Source organism: Penicillium pulvis, assembly GCF_028828015.1.
Source record: "Penicillium pulvis strain IBT 33274 chromosome Unknown contig_3_segment0_segment0, whole genome shotgun sequence".
Classification (NCBI taxonomy): Eukaryota; Fungi; Ascomycota; class Eurotiomycetes; order Eurotiales; family Aspergillaceae; genus Penicillium; species Penicillium pulvis.
In genome coordinates this window covers 1,261,753-1,268,393 of record NW_026643077.1, presented here as the reverse complement: position 1 = coordinate 1,268,393, position 6,641 = coordinate 1,261,753, and positions in this window count along the sequence as shown.

Below are 6,641 nucleotides of genomic sequence, written 5' to 3'. Positions count from 1 at the left end.
TGACCAAGACCTATAGTTTTAGTTCAAGGACTTGAGGGACCAAGCCCTGAATATTACAGACACTGACCAAAATCTAAATCATCGAATATCTATAATATTTCGCGTTGATACCAAAGTTATAGGTCGCCGATTTCTGGCGACCTATGGGGCTCACATGAATTCATGCATATCCTAGCGCACCTAGACTGCTCTCCTTGCAGCCTATTAAGTTCTAGCCCATATTCACTACGAACAGAAGCTCTAAGTTTGTGTTTAGGAGTGCTTTGAATATGACGGTCAGCCAGGAGCTTATTACGTTGATACTGAGTGCTAATGTTTTTCTTCAGATAGCAACCATTTAGCATTAAGACTTTCTATTAGTCACGCACTGGCCCGCCCGCGCCCTACCAACCACTATTCACTCCTCCACAACCCATAATTCTCTTACAAAATATCGACGACAATCTTATGGAGATCCTTGGACGCTTGAACAACTTCGATATAGTTATATTGTTTACCTTAAGATCGGAATATAATCAATCTATATCATAGGAAGCTTCTACCACAGTACTTCCGATTTTCAGCGAATTAGAGACCGAGAGAATCAACATCTACCTACGCTTTTGGCCTAGGCACTCCATTCAGGCATGAGGAAAGGTGGTCTACAAAGAGTTTAGAACTATGGTGCTATTATTTTGGACTAATCGAGAATCACTGCTCAATTGAAAATAAATCTAAATTAATTTAAGGAATTCTACCATTTCCGAGGCCAGATATCTTACAGTGCCCACATAGCTTCTATAAAACACTTTCAATATCCCATACAAGCCAGTAAAAAGGAAGCAAATAATAGTAGCCAAGAAGACTGGTATTTCGCGACGTACGATCTAGACGCCAGCACTACTAAGCGGGCGATATCGTCCTCTTTAAGATTAACCAGCTCTATGCGGAGCTTCCACTAGCGCTCTGGATCCCCGGCTTCTTAGAGTCTTTTCTAGGTCCTTTACTTACGATCTTCCCTTAACTAGATTTCTCTTATAATAGGAAATAGATAGTGAATCGCGACCTAATATCTTTAAGTCTTGACCATTCGCCTATACACTTCATAGTTTCCGTCCTAGTTTACAATAAATCGGTATCGCTTATCAACAGCGTGACCGCTCGACTCAATACCACGGACTACTGCTGCCAACAAATAGTAATTCTTCGATAAGTAAAGACTCTATCGCATATCTTTTAAGAGGGCGCAACATAAGCATCCAGTATAGCACTTACCTTAGCAATTTGTCTAATCCTATTTCTCATCCCAGCAGTAGTAGCCATGCATTCCTCCACCAAGCTAGTGAGAAAATCCCACCTTTCAAACAGATTGCGCACAACATCATTATCACTATCCTTCAACGCTTGATTGGTGAGTTACCCAAAGAGATTTTGATTGTCCTAAGACAGCGATATAGCGATATAGGAAGGTTCCTTCCGATAGACCTCCTATAGGAATTCCGTTTGCACGTCGAAATGGCTACTCCAATTGACATAGGCGCCCCGGTAGTATTTTTTAAAGCGGATAGCAAGCACTTGCAATTGCAACAATATATAAGTAATAGGCTCCGCGCTAAACAATACTTACCGTAACGGCTCAATGATAAACTTGAAATCTAGCTACAATATAGAGCATCTTTCATCCCTATAGCTTTTCAATGCCCTCTTAACTACGAGGCATACAAAGGGATCTAACTCGCTATTTTATAAATCCTATTACGCGTCAGGGCTACACGGAGGATTCAGAATTATTGAGAAGCGGGAAGAGGCGCACCACTATCAATTGTTTCACTTATTCTATAGCACCCGATTTCCTCAGCAACTCGTTGTATAATAAGTTACTCAAGCTCTCGTATTGCTGTCGAAAATTCTACAAACGTTGCGGCGAAAGTCCCAGCGCTTCTAGGACAAAGTCTTCGAAAAGGTCAAGGAAATTCAGACGGCTAGTTATTAAAAGATCGCTAGTAATCATAATCGTGTTGGCCTGTGAACGGAGCGCATTTATGAGATTAGGCTCTAGAATGCCTAGAGAATGGCGTGTATTTGATGGCGGAGACAGGTCTATCTTCATAAATAAGGCAAATCGGTTATTGAACGGACGAAACCTTAATAATTGGAGCTTGGTCACCTTATCGCCTCCCTCCAGAATCTCTTATACATCATGGGTTCTCTAATAGCCAGGAGTTAATAAGGCACAATTTGGCAACTCATTCCCCCTTGGTTCAGTGCTCGAAATTGCGGGCATCATTTTTATCGAAATTCAAATGAGGGCTAGGCCAAAGCCATATTAAAGGTATAGGTTAGTGTTAACAAGATCTCAATTTAAACAGTTAACATTTCGCGTCACACCTCCACTTTATACCAATGAATAAGCCCGATTTAGCATATCATCTAATCTAAGCTCCAAAAGCGATAAGGGGCTCCATCTCGAAATTTCATTACGCCAGAAACTAGCGAAGGGTGGAGCCGGGATCAAGACACAAAAAAGGGCATTCATAGGCGGATCCTCAATCATTACCAAATGCTAACTTAGACAAATTAGTTTCAAGGTTCTATGTGTATGTTTGTCTCCTCGCTTATCAGCTATGACTTCTTATAAACACAACTATGATCTCACCTCAGCCACGTGCTTTGACACCATACAATTAATCACAAACTCTACGCTAAACACCGGCTAGTTCCAGGAAAACAGATCACGAGGGATCGGTTTTCTAACCGCGATTTAGTAGCTTACACGGAAAGCCACCGCATCGTATTTCCTTAATACTAGCCCTTTATAAACATCATCATCCATTTAACTAAAATGTTCTTTCTTCAAAACGTCTGGTCGAGGATATAGGCAAAGACACTAAGGGCAAACAACCTATACTTTTGACAGTCGCACGACTTCCAACAGCAAATCATATCTCTCTATATATGCTTCATTCCCGATCTTTATAATCTTTTATTCGATCACATTAAAAACTTCAAATATTGGCTGATGGGGCCTGAGTAACTCAGGGTCCACTTCATGCCCGACAGCATCTTCATAGCTTAGCCAAAATGTCAAAAAGTCTGCTCTCCTCTACGCGAGACCCTAATAGACATCCCCTTCTTCGCTTTAGAAATGCTAGTAGAGTGGTTCTATGTCTAGAAACGGGTACAGGCATTTAGGGCAAACAACCTTGATTTTCGATTTGTCCACTATGACCTTAAGCAATCGAAACCTCTCAATATCAGACATAGGGAAACAGAGCGAGATAACTTTGATTGATCGAGATAGAGAGCAAGATAACAAAGAAATTTCTTGTCGCAACAAGCAGCAGCTGATTTATGAAAGGTAATGAAGAAAGAAGCTCTTTTAATGACCCGTCAGATATATTTAGGGCATTGGGAACTTTACATATCTCTTTGCTGCCAAAAATGGACAATAGTGAAGATTCTTATGGTTTTTTATACATGCGCAAGGCTGCGGCCAACTAGAATCGTCTAAGGATCACCAGCTTTCTTCGTTATATTTTCTACATATAACTCGTTCAAGGCATTAATGCCTCAATATCGGACCTTAGTGGCGCCTCTATGGCATTCGGATGTTTCAACGAAGCTATAGAAGTATATCAAATTACGCGTAGAGCAAGCAGCTAGAATAAAAGCGCAAATCGAGGGATTATTAATTCTTCTAACTCGTTGCAAATCATGATAAGCCATACAGTAATGCTATCAAGTCTCCAACTTCTTTCATAACATAGAACACATCTTTTCGGTAGACAACCTACAAATTCAACCATAAAGCACCTGCCTCCCACCGGCATTCCTAGATTCCTTTCACTAGCAGGAGTGACTCTTCATCCCACCGGGCATTAGTTCCAGTAAAAAAGTACTTTAGCTTGATCTCGCGACCTATCAACATCGCAATTTGAATAAATTTCCCAAGTTCGCTTACTAGAAAGTTTTGATTGCTAACACTCCAGCGAAGAGTTTCAGGTATAAACCACATGGGATCAATGTCCCTAGTGAGTTCAGTAACGCGAATGACATTTTGGATTTAAGCGAGTGTGTTTACCGCGTTACTATTCCCGTATGCCTTTTGCCAAGCTTCAATCATTTATTATAGAATGCCGATAAATGTTTTGTCATGCAGCCTAATGGCTGTGTTCTCTACGAGCTATTAGAAACTATCATACCTAGCCTAAGTAGATCACTTACTCGTGATTTTCATCAATTATGACATTTCCTCTCTTTAGAAATGTGTGGTCTTGTCGTTCTAACGAGATCAGAGGGTTTCAAATAGCCAACAATAAAGCGAATAGAATAGATAGAAGGCTAGTTATCGTTTCAAGAAGTTAAGACTACTTCAGGGACGCTAGGGCTTTTTATAACCTACCGTTATCAGTAGATACCTATCCTCCTTTTGACTTCGCCGAGACCAGTAAAAGGGTTCCTAGAAGCTACCGATAAGACTAGACAGATCCACAAGTAATAACTACCATATATAAAACCCGAGGGTTACAGAAAATAGATACTAATGGCCGAGTCATGAATTCATAGTTATACATTATACTTTACTACCAAAGTCAAAGGCGAGATTTTAGCAATTATAGGGCGGCTTGCCTATAATAAAAACTCAGTACCATTCTATAATAGTTTAAAGCCTTCTACTATCTTCAGAATATATTTAGCCCCCGCTATCATATTCAGCTTTCAGTCATCAAATTCCAATAGCCTCGGCTCAGGTGGGGAGGCAGAATCCACCTATAAGATCAACTTCACCAATTCTGCTAAACTACCCTTTTCTAACACAATCAACCCGCTATCTAACAGGAAAAACTTCATCTACCAAATACCCGGCTCGATATAGCAGAAATCCTTTAAATAGCCTCCATACTTTACTTCCGCGCTAAGAGAGATTAAGGACTTTCGGTCAAATGCGCTAGCAAGTCGAATCAATTTGCCTTCATCCAAGTTATATACACCAGGGGAACGCAATCTCGTTTATATAGCGCCTAGAAGGAACTGAAGCTCTCTATCAAAGTCACCTTTCTCGCTTACCCCCTTCATAATCACGAGAAAAACCTACTAGGGTATAAACTCAGGGCGTGAAGATTTAAAGGTATCTTAGCATTAAAGAAAGATGTTGCCCTCCAGGTACACTAGGTATCCTTTCTCATGTTTCACCACGCTTAAAACGCTAACTTTACTTTGATCAGTAAATTTAAACTCTATTTCGAGGGGATAGAGAGGGGAAATAGAAACCTTAAAAAGCCTCCCGGGATAGCCAGTATTTCAGCTTAGTCATATTTTATGGCAGTTAAGGATAAGTTAGGCGATACTATGGTGAGAGGATAGTGTAGCCTTAAGTATTTTCATAATATACTATATATAGCCTCATGAAAAATACATTAATTTCTATCAACATAATAGTATAGACAGCATTATCAGAGGTTGCTATACGAACAAGATTTGGTAAGGAACATAGTGAACATCATCTATTACGTTGTTCAAGAAATAGCGAAAGACCTATATTCAATATCGCCTTTCGAGATTCATACGACGACTAAGCTTCATGATCTTGTCCCTTTTAATGCCGTATTTCTATTTCAGACGCATCCACTCTTTATTCCTTAGGAGAGCCTTCGCTGCCCATATCTTGCCCTAGAGCTTTAGTAGCTAATCCTCACCCGACGTTCTTCTAGTAATAGATTAACCGCCAAGGACATAGCCTTCCGATTTATCCTCGTATTTAACGAAGAAACAGATGTGGACGTATTATATACCACAAATGGTACCCTCGTATTTTTCGAACCTTTCGATTGTGCTGATAACTTCTAGGTTCAATATCTTTGCTCTCTGGAGCCGGGTTATCGTTTTGAAAAGTCAGCATTCACATAGCTTTCAGGATTTTAATCAATCTTACAAATGTTAGCTTCAAGCAATATCGTGTGGCTCAACAGCTTATGGCGAGCGTCTAGTCTAGCTTCCTCTCGAAGGTAGACTAGAGATGGAGATTTTGTCTTGTTTATGTACTTGATCTGGAAGTATTTTAAAACTCACGGCCCAAAGATAAGTGATATCTCGGCTCAAGTGCAAATTGCCTTTCGAACCTGGCTGAAAGAAATGACTATCAATCGATATCTGTCAGCTCAAAGGGTTTTCCACTAATATTGGATCATTCTCTCTGAGATAGTGAGTTGCAAATCCTTGTTAGCTGTCACAGTCTACGATCTTAACCCGTTCTGTCGAATCTTGTCCGCGCGGACAAGATTCGACAGAACGGGTAACGGTCGCACGCTTTGACCACTTACGGTCCAAGCGCGTGACGGGCGGAGCTTGCCTGCATATATTGATGCAAAGTGAGGGACATGATAAGTTCTATTCGAAACTGTTGCAAGAGTTCCTTGCGTCAGGCCCACGATATTATGTGCGGGATATCACACACAAATATCACTTGGACACCCTTTCCCTCGTAGACAACATCGCCATTTCGAGGGAGAGCCGGGCTCTCGCCGCAAGGGTTTCTTCCTGTTGTGGTTCAAAGGAAGATTGATTGTCGTTATTGTGAGGGAGACTTGGAATATTTATACAACGAGAAGAACAAGTTGATTGGAAATTAACTTGGCTATTCGTATACATACTTTTGAATTTAT